The 21,406-nt window shown below is 33.9% G+C and overlaps 1 long non-coding RNA gene across 1 annotated transcript in view; it reads left to right on the top strand.

Annotated features, from left to right (window-relative positions):
* LOC142318218 (uncharacterized) overlaps window positions 1-21,406 on the top strand; it is a 114,750-nt gene that overhangs the window by 6,989 nt on the left and 86,355 nt on the right. Inside the window, exon 2 of the long non-coding RNA XR_012754852.1 lies at window positions 15,161-15,473. This is a non-coding gene — a long non-coding RNA (uncharacterized LOC142318218). The remainder of the gene's footprint in view (window positions 1-15,160; window positions 15,474-21,406) is intronic.

Genomic DNA, 21,406 nt, shown 5'->3' with positions numbered 1-21,406 from the left:
AATGCATTTCAATCATTAAAAGTAAATTAAAATTTGTAGCTGCCATGATCAAGTATCTGAAGCATTGGTAATGATCTCGATCATCAAATCATGCCATGATTAATTCATTATTTTTTTAATAATTATTTATTGCAACACATTGAACAAGTACAATAACATTTTAAAACAATTATATAAAAGTGATTCAGTGAAACTGGTAATTTCAGAAACTGGACTGAGCTTTTCATATTCATTTTGGTGTTTATTGTAACCACCCAGTTCCATCTGCTCAGTCAAGTTCTGGATCCCCAGATTTGAAAAAATTGGCTTGATGTATAAGAAAAGTGGGCTTTTTATAAATACCATTGTTTTTGTAAGGTAATATTATCCAAAGTAATGAATTCACCAAACCAATAAAAATTTAAGTAACACATTTTTATCTTAATGATACAATCTTATTTTATGTTGCAAAATGCATTTTTGAATGTACCTCCATCATTAGTTCACCAATTTACTATTTAATAAAATAATAATATTTCATTACGGTAAGAATAAAATCTTCTAAAAGTTTTTAGTACTTGAATCAGTGGTTTCCAAAATGTGCACCTTGGTACCATGGGGAGCCCCAATTTCCGAACAGTTGCACTGCAAAATATAACACATTTTATAATTTTATTTTAATTTTTAATTCATTGTCGTAGACGTGACATCTAGTGGAGCTGGTGAAACTACTTACTGTTTGCGGAAGCCTCTTGGTTACAAGATGATGAAAATCTCTCAACTGTTTTAGCAGTTTCGTGAATTCTCTGGTACTTAGGGTTCATCTATAAATAAATGTTGGTTTTGCATGATTTTTGTGTAGAATTAATTTTAGGATATTGTGTTGACCAAATATTATTCTAATCAAGTCAAAGGGAAGTTTTTGAAATATATTTTTTTCTTGCATGTATTTTTAAAAATGAACCGATTTTTAACAGCAAAAAATGTGAGGATAAACTGAAGAGGGTACATTGTCAACCAGTGGCAAGAGCATGAAGAAATGTAAATATCCAAAACATGATGACGACTATTTAAAATTTGGTTTTATGTTGACAGAAGTCAATGGTGAAGAAAGGCCACAATATTCCTTGTGTCCAAAAGTTTTGGCATCAGAGTGCATCCTACGAAGTAAGTTGAAATTCCATTTAGAAAACACTCATCCCAGTTAGTAAATCTTGTGACTACTTTAGTAGGAAATTAAAAGAGTTAAATAAAGAAAAGGATAATTTTTATAAACATGCATCAATGCTAAACAATATTTTGTAGCGTCTTACTAGGTAACACATAGAATCGTAACATGTAAGAAGCCCTGTACAACCACAGAACTCATTCTACCAGGTGCTGTAGATACAGTAAATATTATGGTTGTGAGTCTGCTGGGAAGCTATATTTAAAAGTGCTTTTGTCTAAAAACATCATCAATACAGAATTTAGTTCATAACAGAGGACCTCAATGATCAATTACTTGAAAAATTAAAAGGAAAGGAATTTGTCTTGCAACTGGATGAGGCCACAGATAATAATGATGGTGCTCACATGATCTGTTATATTGGTTTACAAATGGCAATAACATTGCAGTAGAAGACCTTCTCTTCTGTAAAAGTATCTCTGCTAGTGCAAAAACTGAAGACATTTTTGAGATCCTTGGTACTTTTATATCCAAAAATAGTTTGGAGTGAACTAACTGCAAAATTTCACTCCTTTGAAAATAATTTTAAAAAGGTTCTCCCGGAGAATGGTATACATGCCTGCAAACAGAAATATGGTGGGACTGATAGCTGTTGAATAATAAATGTGGTAACTTTTCAAATGATCACTTTGTGTAAATTAAATAAACTACAGTGACTTCACTAAATAATGTATTTGATTGGATAGACACATTAAACCATGAATACATAGAAAGTATCCATGGATTAATAGATAGAAGATACATAGAAGGTATTGTGTACTTTGCAGACAACAGAGTTAACCCTTTCAAAATCATCAATTAAAACAGAACATAAATGCAAAAGTATTAAGTACAACAAACAAATTTTATATATAGCATATAAAAAATGTCAACCTTAAAAGGTGCACAGTGTTTCCCTGCACGGGGAGATTCAAAGCATTCAGCTTTCAAAAATTCGCATAAATATGCTAGTTTTACCAAAAAAAATCTGCCCTCACCTTTTTTTTTTCTTTTTTTCCCTCCCCTTCCTGGTACCACTCAAAGAGAGCATTATGTCTGGTAAAGGGGAATGTCATGCCGTTAGGCATCTAAATGCAGAGTTCCCACTGCCTCACTGCACAGAGGCGACCCCCATATGCTCGGCGGGCTCCGTAAGTGCTCAGCCACAGACCTATTCACCCTGGCACCCTTCGACATCTCATTCTCTGGCTGGACTCTCCATAAATATGTAGCTTATCCATCAGCTTCTTGACGTAGCTCTCAACTGCTTTCCATTATTTTATTCCTTTTAGCATTATGCTTTGTATCTCCGCTGGACGGAACATATCTTCCAAGACTAACATACTTAACATCTCCCTGTGTTCTTCTTCAAAGAGCAGGCATGAGAAATGCATGTGGTCAGGAGTCTCTTCCTTATCGCAGTCAGAGCAGTGTCCATGTAGTCCAGGCCATATTTATACAGATACACCCTGAAACCTCCATTACCTGCTAGGAACTGTGTTAAACTGAATCGCAGCGAGCCATGGGTCCTCCTACACCAACTCTCATGTCGCTTGTAAGGCAATGGGTCCACCGACTTTTAGTGGCTTGGTCCCACCGTTCCTGCCAATCCCCATTAATTCTGTTATCTGGGATGTTAAGCGCTTCTTGTCTCTTAGTGGCAGGGGCCTTTGCTCCCAGAGCCTCTTCTTCTGCAAAATAACCAAATCTAATCGACATTAGGCATTGCACCCGCCAGGACTTCAGCTGCCTACTTAGAGACTATTCTGTATGCTGTATGGTTTGCAGACAATATCGTCTATGAACCGAATCTAGTCTTCCAAGATATTTTGCAAATCTTGTTACATCAGCTCAAAGCTCCACCCGTATAGCATTGTAGTATACATCATTATTGCTAATAATCTCCTCCGATGTATAGTCGGTCCACCGGTATTAGGTAGGAGGCCAGCTATTAATATCGTAGTCCTTTCGGCTCTATTAGCTGCCTCTACTGCTTGTGTACTAAATCTTAACCTGGTATCTATCCATATGCCGAGGTGCTTTATTGCCAGCCTCGACACTGTACTCCTCTCCTCTAATCTTAGATTCTTAGAACGATCTTGAGGATTTGTCTTTTCTTAGCTGCGGAGATCACTACCACCTCTGTCTTATCTGGATCCCACCTCCACCATCCAATCTTTTATTATCGTGTATGCTTCTTTATTTTGTCAGTGACTTCTTTGTATTTGCCTTGACGACCAAAGCGAAGTTGCCAGCATAATCAAACATCGTTACATCCTGTGGAAGAGCATCTCATAAAACGCTATCGTAACTCAGGTTCCAGAGAGTCAGTCTGAGTACCAAAAGTACTCAGTCTGCCTCCAAAAGTTCAGTTAAAGTGAAAGGCTCTCCTGTTCACTCCTCTCATCAGTCCTAAACTCCTCTCCTTCAGGAAAGAGTCCTTCTGTTATATTGATAATCTCACGGACAATAAACTAACCCAAAGTGGTTATACTATCCCAAATGGTTTTTCTCATCTATCGTGCGAAGTGGTGGGCGGATTTTAATTTTCTTTTCACCAAAATTCATTATTTTTTTTCGGATTGTCAAATAATGTAATTAAATGTTACCACTGCCATTTAAGATTTTTGAGTTGGAGTAGGGTACGAAGAGGGTGGGTTTCATCGCTTTAAAAATAATTTTAAAAAGGTTCCCCCGAGGATGGAATATATGCCTGCAGACAAAAATATGATGGGTCTGATAGCTGTTGTGATGATAGCTATGATCACCTGGTATATTCCTAGTCTCTGAGTTTATAAATATATGTTTGTTAGTTCTTGTATGATCAAGAACTACCATTTACAATTGCATGTTACAATTACTTTTTTATGGTTTTAAAGTGATATATTAATTTTCTTTCCTGAAAATATTAATATTTTTTTAATGAATTGTTAGAGAGCTAAAATTAAGTGTTTCTATAATTGTGTGTGTGTGTGTGTGTGTGTGTGTGTGTGTGTGTGTGTGTGTGTGTGTGTGTGTGTGTGTGTGTGTGTGTCCGTCATGTTGAGTATCAGTGCCATGGGAGTAGTAATAGTAGTAGCAGTAGATGTTTTATTGTATTAAGTTCTTTGTGATAGTTTCTGCTGATGGATGTTTGTACTAGGTAAAGGAACATTAATGAAAAATCTGCAAGTTTGTGTTAGTGGATGATTTTACGTATTGTGGATGGTGTTGATGAGTTTTCTATATACTTTTAAGGTATGTTTGTCTGTTCTGATTCACTGAGGTCAAAGAAATTAGTGTTTTGTTCACATTTTGGTATGTAGTAAGTAAAGATGTAATTTGTTGATCATTACAAACTTGAGATAATATGTCTTAAGAATATAGAATGTCAAATAAGATAAAAATATAATTGCATTGATACTGAATTCTTATTTATTGTTTTTTAGAATTAATGCTATTACTTTAAATAGTTTATAATTATTAACTAACTGTACTAGATTAAAACTACTTCAACATACATTAAACAATTTTATGGTTCCATCCAGCCAAACTTTTTATAGTTCAATCTGTCTCTGAGAGGGAAAGGAAACTAGTTTTTATGAATTCTTGCCCTAGTGCACTTTTCTAGTATTTCCTAGAGTTTGAGTAGCAGATTTTATGATGGAAGAAGTCAAACAAGCATTTAGACCACCATACACAAACATAAAAATATTAATTAATTAATTAATTTTAAAATGTACGCATGATTTGTATAAAAACTTGTTATTATGCCTATGTGAATATACGACTGATTAGATGAAAAAAAAAAAAAAAAAAAACAGAAATTGTCACAGTTACTAACCTGATTAAAAACAGCTACGCTCAAAGTATATTGGAAGACCTTTTGCCTTATCTAATGTTTTTTTCATGTACTCCAACATTAAGTTTTTATAAGTATCAAATTAGCACAGCTAAAGGAAATAAAATGCAGTTTGATTATAAAAAAAAAATTTAATATAAACGTTGCATTTCATGACTGCGTATTTTTTACAAATACTAATCTTAACAAATTCTCCACATAACTGCCTCCAACAATGAGGCATTTGTTATAACGATTCACAAATTTTAAAACCAACTTAAACTCTTTTGTCGATCACCTATTTAACCACTACTTAACAGATTCCCTCATTTTGTCGTCGCAAATCGTTTGCTAACCAAAATTTCCTTCAACTTTTAAATTGGCAGAAGTTGCTCAGAGCTAAGACCAGAGTGTGGTTAGTAACCTAATTTTTAAAGCAAAAGATTTGTTATAACTACAGATTGTGAAAGTGAGTGCGATGGTCTAACATCCTTTGTCAGCCGTTCCCATAGCAGATTTTGAATTGCCTGGCGCAATTTCAAGAACGTTTTACATTAGGTTTGTGTAGTTATCGTAGATTTTTGTGGCATAAAGTGGATCAATCCGAACCGAAACCGAATCCAAAAGTTCTTGATCATCAACTAGCACGCTGAAACATTTTGATTTCGTTTGATGGTTTTTTTTGTGATTATGGATGATTCTAATCAAGTCGGCTTTTTATTTCCTAACACCCATGTTTCATTCAAGTAACGATCGATTCGAAAAATTCATATGTTTTCCATAGAAAGTAAAAAATAATGTGTAATTTTAAAGTATAAGTTAATATAACATAATCCTTTGTTAACATGCACGGTACAGGATGTCCACAAATATTTTTTTATCTCAAATCTTGATGGATGATTTTAATAAAAACTGCTCATGTAAATTGCACTTCCAAATCCGAGATCTTAGCATGAATATTATTTTTGATTTTACTACCATCGCACTCAGTGGCAGCTCGTAGCTAAAATTAGTGGGGGTGCTTCTCCAGAAAATTTTTTCTGGGCCTTTTCAAGGCCATAGTTAAAGTTTTCTGTTGAATAAAAGAACCGAAAAAAATGAATCAAATAGAATAGGTTTTTAAGCACAATATGCTTAAAAATCGTATTCGGTTTAACCGAATAAATAATAAAATGTCAATACAGATGATATTTTTTAGTAGATCATAACTTTAAAAAATGTCCGCTTAAAAACACTATAGTCCAAAGGTGCTTAATTAAAATTTCTCCGTATACAGAAACAAATGCATAATTAGTTTTTACTAAATATATTTTCTTTCGCCCTTCCAGAGTGTTTTTGGACAGATTCCATCAAAGAGCCCGCCCTTGCTTTCTTACTACTCATTACTGAAAAAACAACTAGACCGCTTTCATATTTCTTCCATCGACTAAACTAGAAAAGGAAACGAACAAGGAAGGTTCCATACACACGCGGAGTAAAAAAAAACTACCTTCCACCAGCATGCCACGGTCGGCACTGCGGGATCGACAGTGCTGTCTCTCCCTCGAAGCCTCGCGTGCAGATTGACAGTGCTCTCTCTCCCTACCAGCCTCGCGTGCAGCTTCCTGTGTGTGCATGTACACAATAGCCAAACGCCACGCCGCTGAAACTATGAAGCGCACAGTTCCATACAAATATTTTTGTATATTTTTCATAAACTGGGTGATGGCTACTGATATTAAGCTTAAGGATTATATATTGTACAAGTATAAAGAAAGAATTAAAGAAAAAGGACTCATTATATTGAATGTTATCGATAATATCAAGTGGAAATAAGGGTGCTGCAGTTCCACAGTGCCTATACGTGAGCCGCCACTGAACGTTCTTCAAATCGTTGGTGATAATCGAGAATATTTAATAATTTTAAATAAAAAAATCTATCATCAAGGGAATTTGTTAATTGCCGATAGAATTATCAGTAATTAGATTTAATTTTTAACTATATTTCAATAGTAATTCTTAACAATTATTGAAATTTATTTTAATATGTTTTGTTAATACCGCATAATTACTAAATGATATATCTGTATTTCTTTTACAAAAATTTTTTCGTTCATAACAATCTTATAAAACCCTGTAATATGAATTATTGTAAACAATTTTTTAAACTATTTTATTTTATACTCCATTGGATATTTCAAGTGAGGAATCCATTTTTTAAGATTTCAAAAATTATTGATAATCAGTTTGAAAAGAATGGCACAAGCCGTTTGTCATTTTATTATTTTCAAATTGTTATGTACAAGTTTCTCTTACTTAATTCACACGTATCGACTGACATTTACATCATAATAATCTTTGTAGCGTTTCTGGATTTATAGTTGCAATTTAACTGATAAAAAAGTAATATGCCTAAAATAAAGTATAATTTAACTTAATAAAAATTAATATATATATATATATATATATATATATATATATATATTTATTTATTTATATTATTGTTAAGTAGGAAATTATAAAGTACTTAATCTTTATTATTTATTTTTTGGAGGAAGAAGCCGAACAGTAATTTTAGCATTTAAACAGATCCATTTAACAGATTTAAACAGAACATTGTTGTTCTCGTTCATTTGAAACATAAAAAATGGATAGGATGTTTGCAATAAGGAAGTTCTTAATGTTCTTTTTCCGAATGGCAGTAAGTGTACCTAACAAATCGGAACATATAAGCACAACCTCTTCGCAGAAATGTTCAGAGTAGCGAAGAGCTTGCTGTATGGCAATAAGTTCTACCGTATAAAGACTTGCAATATCTGGAAGTTTTCAAAAATGGGCTTCTCCATTTACATATATGGAACATCCAACACCGTGTTCGGTTTTAGAACCGTCAGTATAAATTTCAATGTATTTTTTCATAAGACAGATCCAGTATCGTGTTTACCGCTTGTGAAAGCCATAACGGTATTTCTCTTGTAGAAATTGTAAATGTCTCTGGTAAAGCAATTTCATATTTTCTTATCAATTCGTGACACCTTATTCCGGCTGGTCTGGAATAGGTAGTACAATGTTCATATAATACGGCCAAAGGATGATTGTTGAAAGTTTTAGTATTTATATGGGTATTGTATTTATATGGGTATTACAACCCATATATTTTCCGTATACAATATTTGCCAATAGGATCTCTCTTCTATAATGTAGTGGCATTATTCCGGCTTCCGACATTAGACTAGTCGCCGGACTTGTACTGAATGCGCCTATGGCATATCTTATTCCGTTGTTATGTGTTACGTTTAACTTTCGTAAATGCGACTTTTTAGCGGATGAATACACAATACATCTGTAGTCGAGTTTCGATTGTACCAATGTTTTACACAGCTCAGTACTATTTCTTTACCTGAGCCCCAATTGATGTTGGATAAAGATTTAATTATGTTTAGGGCTTTTTTGCATCTATCATTCAAGTCCTGTATACGTAATCCGCATATAAGGGATTTATATAATAATAGATCTGAAAGTCGCACATTATACTTGTATTCTATTGGATGGTCGGCGAGGTCAAAACAGGACTTCAGTGAGGAATTCTCTTTTTGCAGAAGTGTACATAGCATGTTTTCTCTGGTGAAAATTTGAAAACATTATTCCTCGCAACTTCGTTGAGAGAACTTCGTTGAAAGCACTTTGCAATTTGTACTTCACCGTAGCTGTTGTGTTAAAACCATATACAATTGCCAGATCATCGACGTAGACACTTTTGCTGATTTCTTTTGGAATGGAATGGCTAATATCACTTTATTAATGGCGATCGTGAACAAGGTAGCGCTTAATGGCGAGTCTTGTGGTATGCCATTTTCCAATCTTTTTTCTGTTGAATATTTGTTGTAGACGCGTATTTGGAAAGTACGTTCATTACAACTCGAGGTTGTGCCACACGGTACATTAAATACCTCTAAAGGAGTAGTTTGCAGAGATTTGCTTAACTGCACTGAAGATGAAATTGTAGATGGGCTTTCTGGTCAAGGAGTTATTGCATGTCGATGGCTGAACACTCGACGAAACGGAGAAGTCTTACCCTCGGCATCGCATGTGCTAATGTTCAATAAACCTACATGTCCGGAGAAAATAAATGCAGCATTTCATAGGGTAAATGGGTGCCCGCTCATTCTAACCCCATTGCGGTGCTTCGGATATCAAAAATTCGGACAAAGCAGCGAGGTGCACGAGGAAACAGATTTATAGTGTGGTAACCCGTTGCACCCGGATGATCCCACCGGTATGGGCTAACTCTAATGGACAACATAGTGCAAAATCAAGAAACTTTCCAAAATACAAGGTGGAAATTGGGATACAGGAGGTGAAGACCGTTCAGAAGATCAGTTATTTTGAAGTTAAAAAATTCCTGCATTGCAGAACGGCAAAGGCCACGTCTTATGCACAGGTTGCTGCTGCCCCTGTTGCCAACTTCAAACCAAAGGACGTGGAACTACCGCCAGTATTAGCGGTCTTAGCGGAAAGAATTATTGACAAGAAATTGAAGAGTCGTACAAGTAGGGACAGCATTCCAAAGTCGTTAATAATAAAAGGAGACGTGACAAAACAAAAGTGCCCTACTCCTCCGAAGAATGAGCCTTCAGCCAGCTCAAAGGCGAAGGAGATTAAGACAAAAAAGCAGAAGAAAATTGTAACTAAAGTTCACTGAAAAATCGCAACTTCGAGACCTGCAAAAGCAGGAATCTTCATTTTGGAAAAGGAAGATTTAGGAAAACTACAATGGAGCCTCCGAAATCACGGAAGCCTTTAGCTGAGAGGGCGAGACACTCAGCAGCTCCACACGTTCTTGCGGTGAGTACATACAACCTGAACTGTAATGTACTTATGATTGTGCCGTCATAGCCGGCGTCATCCGATGCCGTCATCCATCGAGACTTACGGCGGAGGAACTGAAGACCCCATCTCTTAGGCCTCAGATACCATGGATATCGACATCAAGGCCTTTAGGAAGATTGGAAAAAATAAGCAAAGAAAGATTGTCGAAAAGGAAACCGAGGCGTAGAATTTTAGAAGAGATTGATTTTATGACTTTGAAGAATTTATTTTAATATAGATTGTGATTTTTTAATTTTGCATACCATGAAAGTTTTAAGATGTTTGACATCTTGTATTGTAAGTTATGTGTGATAAGTGACAAGGGCCCTTTATATCCTTGTCATTACGTATTTAACACAATTTTGATTTATATTAGAGTTTTTTAATATTTTGTATGGTGATTTGGACAGTGATTACTTGATGTAAATTTGATTTTTTAACAACATTTCGTAAGAAATGGTTTTTGATTTTAAGTGGCAAGGACCATTTACACCCTTATCATTTTGTATTTTAGATGATCTCTATTGACAAGACTAGTGTTATGGCTATGTCGCTCGTGTTTTTTATCGGGAGGGAAAGGTATGTATTTTCTCTTTTTTTTGATGTGGAACGGGCTAATGACCATAGCAATCGATGGCCTAAGAACTCAAAAAAACGTTCGGGGCGGGGAACGATATGGAACTTCAGTGCCTTCACTTATGCCGGTCAATGGGGTAATGGTTTAGCTCAGGAGCTTTCATGTAGAGTACGGGATTAGCGGTTTCGAGGTGGTTGTGATTATGCTTTTCGGTTTCGCTGTTTTTGGCGGAGGCGGAAAGCATGACTGTTATCTGTTTTTGCCGATGCTGGGCGGAACGCGGACGGGAAGTGCTCATCCTTCTTCCCGGCTGTGGGGCTGGACTGAGGGTGAGCTGATGTGAGCTTAGCTCTGCCGAAATCTTGCGTTGCTGTGTGCGAGTCAGTTACCTCGGTCCTTGGCAGGGATTATCCCATGGGTAAGAGAATTGGGGCCCTTACTACTGCATCCGAGCCCTGAGATGTCAGTATAGTGGGTCAGGCAATACCTGACTTCCCAGCCCGGATTAAATCTGTGGGAGGCAGTTGTCTGGGGGAATCCAGGCGGGATCAATGATCCGGGACGTGCCCAAACTTCTTTCTGTCCGCACCTTGTGACATCATGAGTAACGAAAAGTAACAGATGGAAACTTCAACTTCCACAATTTCTGTGACAGAGATTCTGAATACAAACCCTCGTCCTGAACAGCCGTTGCCCTCGCAAGCGAAGAGAAGATCGTTGAGTTTAGCGAAGAAGTGAAGATTGATCAAATTAAGTTTCGACCTAAGAATCCACCGGGTTGGTCTAATGGTGAACGCGTCTTCCCAAATCAGCTGATTTGGAAGTCGAGAATTCCAGCTTTCAAGTCCTAGTCAAGGCAGTTATTTTTATACGGATTTGAATACTAGATCGTGGATACCGGTGTTCTTTGGTAATTGGGTTTCAATTAATCACACATTTCAGGAATGGTCGAACTAAGACTGTACAAGACTACACTTCATTAACACTCATACATATCATCCTCATTCATCCTCTGAAGTAATACCTGAACGATAATTGCCGGAGTGTTTAGACTCCGGTAATTATCGAAAAAAGGAAGTTTTGACCTAAGAGCGGTAGATTGATTCCAAAATATTTGATGATCAAGAAAAAAGAAGGGTATTTCTCGAAGATTAGCCCTTTCATGATAGCTCGAGTCGTCACGGAAACTGCAGGTAGGCCCGTTAAGGAAACAGGGAATACTGGTATTGGACTCTTTGTAGAAACAGTTAACAATTCACAGTCGATACAGTTACTTAAAGCCACGAAGATTGAAGATCTGGGCTTTAAGGTTACACCACACGGGACGGTAAACACCTCAAAAGGAGTGGTCGTGAGCAGAGATTTGCTAAACTGCACTAAGGATGAAATCGTCGAAAAACTTCACAAACAAAGAGACATAGCGTGCGATTGAACACAGGACCCAATGGAGAAGTTGTACCCTCCGCGTCGCATGTCCTGATGTTCATTAAACCCAAATATCCAGAGATGATAAAAGCTGGTTTTCATCGAGTAGATGTTTGTCCATTCATCCCAAGAAACCTGTCAAAAGCCGCTATAGAAGGTAGCAGATGTTATTAAAACAAAAATTTCTTCTCCGCCAAGGATCGAGCCTTCAACCAGTTCTAAGGTGAAACAAAATGAATCGAAAGCCCAGAGAAAATCTAAATCAAATACATCTCAAATCAAAGTTCAGATCGAGAAAATCTCCATTCAAGGATCTGAGAAGCCCGAAGTAGAGGTGCTAGAGGAAAAGGATTTTGAGACCCAACCACGGAGCCTCCGAAAGAGCGGAGACCTTTAAATGGGTGACAAACATTTCAGCCGCTACGACACTTTAATGGGGAGTGCATCGAGTCTTGACTCTGATGCATTGCTGACCGCACTATCGGAGCCAGTATCATCTGATACCGGCAGCAAACATCCTTCGTAACTTACTGCGGAGGATCAAGAGAATCTACCTCCGAGACCTCAGACACTTTGGAATTCTACATAGAGACCTTCAGAATGTGAAAAAGGATGGCCTAAGGGTAAACCTAAACAAACAAATTTTAAAGTGAAATAGTTTTTAATAACGTTTGTTGGCTTTTATGAAAGGATGACTGTTTAATATTTGTATGGCATTGCAGTTTTTGGATAGTTTTGACAACAGTTCGTTAGAAATGGATTGTGTGTTTTTAAGTACAAGGGTCCTTTACACCCTTGTCATGTTGTGTTTCTTTGTGGATAATGCTCCATGACAAGTCTATTTCTAGATGTTCTGTTTAGACAAGATTAGTTTTTTAAGTAGCTAGTGTTTTTTTGTTTTTTACGGAAGTATATAAGTTCTTTTTACGTTTTATTTTTGTCTGGGAGTAAGGAGTAATGACAACAGTAGTCGATGCCCGAAACTTCAGAAAAAAAATTAAATTAAAAATAATAACAGAGAACAGAGATTTTTTTTTATTCTATCAAAAAAATAAAGTGATCATTAAATTTCTTCGTTTCTCAGTTTAATATTTTTAAAAATGCTGATACCGTTACGTTAGAACCAGGTTGTTTTAACTTCATTGTTTTTAAAAAAAAACCTATATCCACATCCAAACTCCAAATCCTTTATTTCTTTAAGGCTGCGTTGGATATCGTTAAAAAAAATATATATATGAACAAGAAAAGTTAAAGAAATTTGACTTTTATTAAAAATAAAAAAGATCGAAACTTGTCATAAAAATTCTTTGTTATAATTTTAAACATAAATAATAATTATTTCAGTATTGAGAAATATCCAGAACCAAAATTAATTATTAAAAGTAAATAAATAGAAAATGAATAACAACTTAGTATTACAATAATAGTTCAAAAAGTCCTCTTTTCCATTTACACAATATTTCGCTTTATTTAAAATTCCTCGAGTGGCTCTTAACGTATTAATGTATTTATATGAATTCCTTCCATTTTAATTTTGCTTGTAGAACATGAACTTCTTTCTTTTTCCTGTTTAGCCTCCGGCAATTACCTTTCAGGTAATACTTCAGAGGATGATATGTATGAGTGTAGTCTTGTACAGTCTCAGTTCGACCATTCCTGAAACGTGTGGTTAATTGAAACCCAACCACCAAAGAACACCGGTATCCACGATCTAGTATTCAAATCCGTGTAAGAATAACTGCCTTTACTAGGACTTGAACGCTCAAACTCTCGACTTTCAAATCTAAGTTGGGAAGACGCGTTCACCACTAGACCAACCCGGTAGTTGTAGAACATGACCTGTTCTTTCCGTTTTTTCATGAGACACCTGTATAAACTTGCAATAAATCAAATTTTTTAGTTTTTAACAATAAACCTACAATTAAAACAACACAATAAAATCGAATTTTCCATTGTGAGTTTCTGAGCATAGTTTTCCCCTTTTAAAATATCGTCTATAATTTATATCAAATAATCACGATTGCAGTAATTCTATCATTGTTTTCTTCAAATAATACACCGTTTCGTGTAGCGTATCGATTAAGTCTTCCTCACTTTACTTTCAATTCATTCCCCCAACGTCAGCTGTATGAGAAAAATAATTTGACGAAGAATAATCCACTTATCTCGATTCAATAAGCGATGTTCGGCATCGTTCCATCCTTCTCTTTGACGATGCATCAGCATCAGGTACCGTTCTATTTCGACAACACGATTAGAATACTAACCGAGTCGTTTACGATTTCCAAAATTTATTGGTAAGGATCGAGATTAGCAGTAATATCCTGTCTTGGTGTTCTCACATTGCTCTCCGATTGCTGATTGTGGTATTCAGCTCTCTCTTCTCTTTCTTTCATTCTTTGCCTTTTCTTTGGCTCTACGTTCTCTTTCCTCAGCTAGTCATCTTTCTTCTTTTTCTTTACGATGTTCATCGTCCGCATGGTTTTTTACGGTGAACACTAAAGATTTCAATTCGTTTATCGATCCTAATATTCGTTATCGTATTTAATTCGATAGTCTTATTCGTCCATATTATTTATTGTATTCGCAATACTTTACAGTACTATTTCGAAAGTAAAAATTCTCTTTACCTACTGAGAGAATTAATTACTGAATTTACTTACTGGGAGATTAATGATGCAAATGCACACGCATTTGCATCATTAATCTCTCGTAATCCATCGCACCCCATTCGTAATATTTCTTAAGAGGGGGGGGGGGGGAGGGGGGTCTCTCTCCAGGAATTTCATCATCACCGATTTAGTAATTCTTTTTTAATACGACTTTTTTATTGTGTATTAAAAAAATATTGTCTTTAAGATTATTTTATTATTCACTCCAAATCTTCATTTATATTAATTTTGTCTAAACCTTAGATCGCATTGTAATATCAGCGTTACAAACGGCTAAACATTTACACGATAACATTTTAGATGGAGATAGAATCATATATGAATAGTCTCCGACGAAATGGATTACTGATGCACCATAGCGGAATAACAGCGTCGAGTGGTGCGCATAAACTCGTAATAACAGACAAACACGATGGACTATTTTATTCTACTATAGTGTCACATCAATATGACGTCATATTTAAATTCAGTCATGTACAAGTGCCCATAAAATGGTCACCATGCTCAAAGTGTCAATTTAATTTTTTTAAATTTACATTTTATTTTTATTATTTTCACGTTCAGTAATTAAATGTTAATTTAATGTAACGTAATGTTTTGCTGAACTAACTACAACTTTTTTTTCTTTTCAGGTTCAGTGACACTGGTAATTCTTTGATCGTTGATAAAGTAGAATCGGTCGAAGATTCATCCAAAGATGAAGATTGTGTTGAGGTACCCGACCGGTCTGCAGAAGTAACCGAAGAATTTGGTTTTGAGAAGAGCAACCCAACAATATTGAAAACTTGACGCGAGATTATGGCTGGAAGATTAATGTTAAAAGAGCTTCATGAAAATATTTGTGAGGAAAGCATCTAGACAAAATGGAAGTTCGTATGTCAGTGAAAAATCGGTTAGGCAGATGGGAAGATAAATACTTCTTTTTAAAGATCATGAGAATTGCAGGTATAAATGTATTTAAAATATTAATAGTGAAGCTAAGAATAAAAGTTTTACCCAATTTTGGCTTTCTGGTTACTATATTGTGATGATCGAGAGTATATAAGAAAATCCGGAAATTAAACTTCTGGAACGAATTAAAACTCTCAAACCTTCTCTGAAACGCAAAATTTTATGCAGTGACTTGTACGTTCGTATCTATAGAGTTTTCTGAAACAGTTATTCAGACCGAGGAGTTTACAGAGAAAAAACCTACCCGTAAAATACCGATATCACGTGTGAAACTAACCAAGGAACGAGATTGAATAATTGTTTCCTAATTTGAAGTTAGTTTTCCCTTCTAAGAGTATTACGACTGTAATTAGTTTTAATTCATTTATGTGCAGACGCAAGCGTTTTGTACCTAGTAATAACGGTCTTCAAGAAATCATACTTTTCAGATTTTCTAGCATAGAGACTTTAATTTCGCTACAAATTGTTCGAAGCAACCTACTAGTTTTTATTATAAACCTAACAGCTTACTTTGCAAAACGTCTGTATTTGTATATTATTATTATTTTTGCTATTTTTCGATATTTCAGTCATTAATATACTTATATTACCTTATACATTATGAATGAATACTGTCACTTTCTCTTCTGTTCATCAATAAGTCGCCAATAATTCACCCACTGTCCACAAAAAAATGCCCGTAACGTATTCTTCACTTGTTACCAAACGCTTACTGTTATCGCTGTCATCGCAACTGTGTCGAACTCGGGCTTGCGAAACTAGTCACTTTTATCGCTTGTTAACACGACTGCGCCGAACACGGACTCGCCGAACTACTGACTCTCTCCGCTGATCCCTGGCAGTATTTATAATCCCTGGCTTGCAGAACCAGTACCCGCCTGATCCCTTTAAATGTTGAAGCGTAATAATTTTCATCGTCCACGCCCTTACGTTTTTTTCTATAAATCCTTATTCCGATCGGGTTCCCCTTCTGGTCGAACAGGAGCTTTTAGAGGTGCCATTGTCTGTATTACAAAGAACAGATTGTTAAACTAACCCTTTACTTTAAGAAAACTCATTCCCTTTTAGTTCCTTCTAGATTGTTATTTTTATTAATATTCTCTTTCTTTTTTTTAAATGGAAGAAATCCGTTATATTAGTCCTGTTACAATATTTTTGTGACTAATTATCTTTGAGATTATGTAAAATATGGTTTGATTAGTTCTATTGTAGATAGTTGTGTATGTTAACGTTTAATCATATTTACGTAGTGACAAATACTTCTTTTATTATTATTATTATTATTATTATTATTATTATTATTATTATTATTATTATTGTTAAGCCACTTACACTGTAATAAATTAATAAATTATCATAATCATTCAAAAGGTTGGTTGTACGATTAAACTAATGCGGTTTAAAATACTATGTACTGTAGAGTGTGTTTTACGGCTACAATATTCCTCTTTAATTACTACCGTCAATGTTGTTTTAGGTTTAATAATTATCGTGTAATAGATAAACGTCGATTTTAATGAGTAACTCAACTACTTTCTTCTTTTTTTTTTTGATAAGATCTATGGAAAATTAGTCCTAACATTTTACCTCGATCGTTGCTTTTTATGGGATTTCGTTTTTTCTTCATTAAAAGTCTACTGTTAGCCGGTTCAATACACCGTCGGTGGAGGTGTTGAAAATGTTGTACGAATAAACTTTGTAATGGAGCGATGTAATAATTGAAATTGTTTTCTGATCATTCGAGAGTGCTTTTGACAAGAAGTAAACCTGAATGAAATAAAAAATCTCCTATTAAATCTGAGTTTGATAAAATTTAACTGTATTTATTGTTGTGTAGGTACTTTATTTTCGCATATAATTTTAGCTTCCACTGCCGATTAACACTGGTCAACATAAAATTTGGAACTGAAAAGGAAGTAAGTGTTCTATATAGTATTTTATATGCTGAATCTTAATATGTATTCCGAAGCAAACCGATGCGTAACGTTCTTAAATTACAACCCCTTAAATTTAATCCACCGGGTTGGTCTATTGGTGAACGCGTCTTCCCAAATCAGCTGATTTGAAATTCGATAGTTCCAGCGTTCAAGTTCTAGTAAAGTCAGTTATTTTTACACGGATTTGAATACTAGAACCGGTGTTCTTTGGTGGTTGGGTTTCAATTAACCACACATCTCAGGAATGGTCGAACTTAGACCACACAAGACTACACTTAATTTACGCTCATACATATCATCCTCATTCATTCTCTGAAGTATTATCTGAAAGGTAATTACCGGAGGCTAAACAGGAAAAAGAAAGAAGTAAATAAATGGCTGAAATTCATGTTGTCATATATTGCATCTTCATCATAATTTTTAAACCCAATCGTAGTTTTATTTTTTGAATTATTCCACAAAATTTTTATTTTTTTAATATATTTAAATATTTCATAGTTTATTTTATAATATATGTTAGTATTATTTAAATGCCATTTTAAGGTGTTGTATTTGTAATAAAGCGTGAAAAGGAGCAAAAAAGGTTTTATTAGTTGTTAAATATTATACTTCGTATTTAAATACAATATACTCATATAACGGGTAATAATTTAAACTATCATCCATTTAAAAAAAAAAATTTCTCATAAAAAAAGTAAGTTTAATTAATTAATTTGATTAAAAATATTATTATTAAATAAATGCAAATTGAAATTCTCGTAAAGCAACAAAAAAGTTCGTATTTATTTTTTTTTTTAGGAATTCATTCTAAAACGTAATAAATTTTTTTTAATAACATGGGAATTTTGAGTTTTATTTAATTATATTTTACAAAATTCTATAAGTTTTAATATAAGAATATTTTCATAGAAGGCTTTAATTTTAAAGTAATTTGTGAAAATAGAACTTTATTTTAAAATTAGGTTTTCCAAACGGGAAGAAAAAGAAAGTAGCTTAAATCCTTGTGTCATTCAGTTTTGTTTCTGTGTGGTTTTAATCGAACAAAGACTGAATCAAAGCAAAGGTGAATAAGCTTTTAAAAAGTTACCTTGATATTATTTTAAATAAAACACCTATTTTTGGAAGGTTCCGAAAAAACATAATTTTCTTCCTTTTCCGTCCTAAAAAGTCTAACGTCTTCAATCGTAAACTGGATTTGTTGATTCCTGAAAGAGTAATTAAAAATTAACTTCTATGCCATTTTTCATCGCTTCACTATTTTTTTCCTATTTATTTTCAATTTTAACTGGACTAAAAATCTTCTGGATTCAAATATTTAAAAAGCTTATTAGCCTGTTTAACAAAACAATTTTATTTCCTAGCAAACGTTTATTAAAATTTATTAAGAATTTTATCTAGAATTATTGCATTTTTATTCAATGGTCGTACATCTGTTTTAACTGATCATTTTTTAAGTCTGTAATTTTCTACTTTTTCATTTTATCTACTATATGTTCTTTCTTTGGGTATGATATGGCTTGTTTGTAACCTAGAAACGTTTTTGATTTTCACATCATCAAAAATCATCGGCCTATTTATTTATTGTTTAAATCATCGGTAAATTTAACCACTGGTAATCAAATCCCCCTTTTTAGCAATGAAAAACTCCACGGAAAAAAAATTAATAGTCTTTAAATAAGATGCTTGTATAATGTAAAGGATATAGTTTCTTAAAAATGTGGTTTTCACTTATAAAGAGTGACAATGAAGTAACTGTAATTATATTATTTCCTACAATTAATTACAGTTGTTCCTTTCATGAACATTATAATTTGAATAATATGGGCTTAATAATTTAGCCTCCTGATTTTTTAAATTTTGTTGCCGTAATTTGAGAATCCTATGAAAATCCATTAGTAGGTATTTTTCATTATAACGCACTGTTATGCTTCTTTATTTCTCACATGCAGTGTACACGACTTAAATATATCATATTTTAGCTAATGAGAAAATTAAGTAATACTTCAAAGTTATTAAATACTATTTAAATGACACTGTTTAGTTTAAATTTGAATGCAGATTTAAAATAAACCTTAAAAAATTAACTAAATTTACTCTGAGATATGATCTCATCGTTTAATACAATAATAACAAAATAATTAATGTTTTAAATAATTTAGTCTGGTTTTTATTCAATAAATATCAGTTTGTACTTTTAGTCGGTTTATCATTTTTAATAAAATCATTAAATAATTTTATTAAATTCCTCCTAATCCAGGTCTTAACGCAAGGTTGTATGTTTTAATAAAGCGTTAGCCTATTTTTATATTTTAAAATATATTTTCAAAGCGGCTCACTATAAATATTTTTAAATTATGTTACTTCAAAATATTTCTCCGTGTTTATGAAAATGTTTTATGATTATATATTTTTCTGACTTTATAGTCGGTTTGAGGAAAATCATTCGGTAGAGGTTTTATGTTGATGTCAAGGACTTTTTAAAGAAAGAAGAGAAAGCCCTGGGAGGATGAGTTCACAAGGAAAATTTATTTAAAAGTTCAAAAATTTTAGATTAAATTTATTAGTAGATTCTTCTATAAATAAGGGATGGGATCGGCAGTTCAGAAATTGGAATGAAAATATCACTTTTAAAGTTTATGTCCTATGCGATTCCTGTGTAAGTTTGCTGTTATTTTCGTTTTATGTAATCGGTGTTTCTATCCGGTTGTTATAAATTAATTCCAAAAAAATTTACGCATTGAAATAATTAAATTAGGACGATAAATAATTTTGGCATATAAATAGGAAAATTCTTCCCGTTAAAAAAATGCTATAATTCAACTAGTAAAATCTTTCTTGGAAGTTTTAACCGACTGGAAAATTTATTAAAGTTCGACCTGTAACCTACCGAACAAACCGACTGTGAATACAAGGACACCGGTATTACGACGTCATGCCCTCTTTAATCCTGTACATTATCGTCCTTCAAATAATGATGGTGCTTAAAGCTGTAATGGGGGATAGGTGTAAAATGGGCGTGATTCCGAAGACCAATCACAGAGTGAGTTGTGTACACTCGTTTTACAAGTAACAACAGCTTCAAATCCACCCATTGAATCTGTGGTCCAATCGAGCTAAAAAGTACTCTTCGGACAACGGGGAGTTATGTATGACCTCCTTCCAGTTCCCCTACCATGAATGTTTATCCTATCCGACAAGTAGCGATATCTGCCGCAGGACTAAGAACTAATATTCTTTGGTCGTCTTAATAAAATTTATTCTTTCTTTAGTATCTGTTAGTTTTTTGCTATCGCGTAACAAAAAGTTATATTCTGTAGCCTGAACTTATCGTTAGAAACTTAATTCATTTCATTTACGTGTGTATCATTAATGGAACTATTTTTACTAACTAAATTAAACTTACTAACAGAATATCAATTAGCTTGTTTTCCGAGCATTTACGAATTAATTTATAATAAATAAGTCATGTTGTGTCCACATCAGATTTTTAATTTCGTTATATAAATCCTATGTAATTTTCAAATTCCTATGGTAACATTTCGCACGCATCGATTATTTTCATTGTGGTTACTCGAAAGTCCATGTTTCGTTGCCACATATAACTATACTACTTAGTACTTTTTTCCTCAATTTTTTCTTAATTTCTAGATTACGCTTGGCTGCCCTGAACCTCTTTGATATTTTTCTTCCTTTGTATGGAATAGTTCTCAAAGTATGTCCTGTATCATTTTCCTGCTTAAATACAATTAATTTTTAACAAGATGTTCGTAAGTCAAGTGATTTTGTAATTTAAGACTTCTAAAATCTGATAGGGCATGACTAATCTAAACAAGAAATATTGTTTAATAATCTTTATAATACAGTATCAAAAGAGTACAATGCTTAAACTGAATCTTCCAAAATCTGAGATATAATAAAAATAATATTTTTTAAAATAAAATATTAAAAGAAATAAGAAGAGGTGTCATAGAAATAAGACATTACGAGATA

Source organism: Lycorma delicatula, chromosome 1, assembly GCF_047948215.1.
Source record: "Lycorma delicatula isolate Av1 chromosome 1, ASM4794821v1, whole genome shotgun sequence".
Lineage (NCBI taxonomy): Eukaryota > Metazoa > Arthropoda > Insecta > Hemiptera > Fulgoridae > Lycorma > Lycorma delicatula.
Note: the sequence above shows the minus strand (reverse complement) of the source record. Positions and strands in the feature narration are given on the sequence as shown.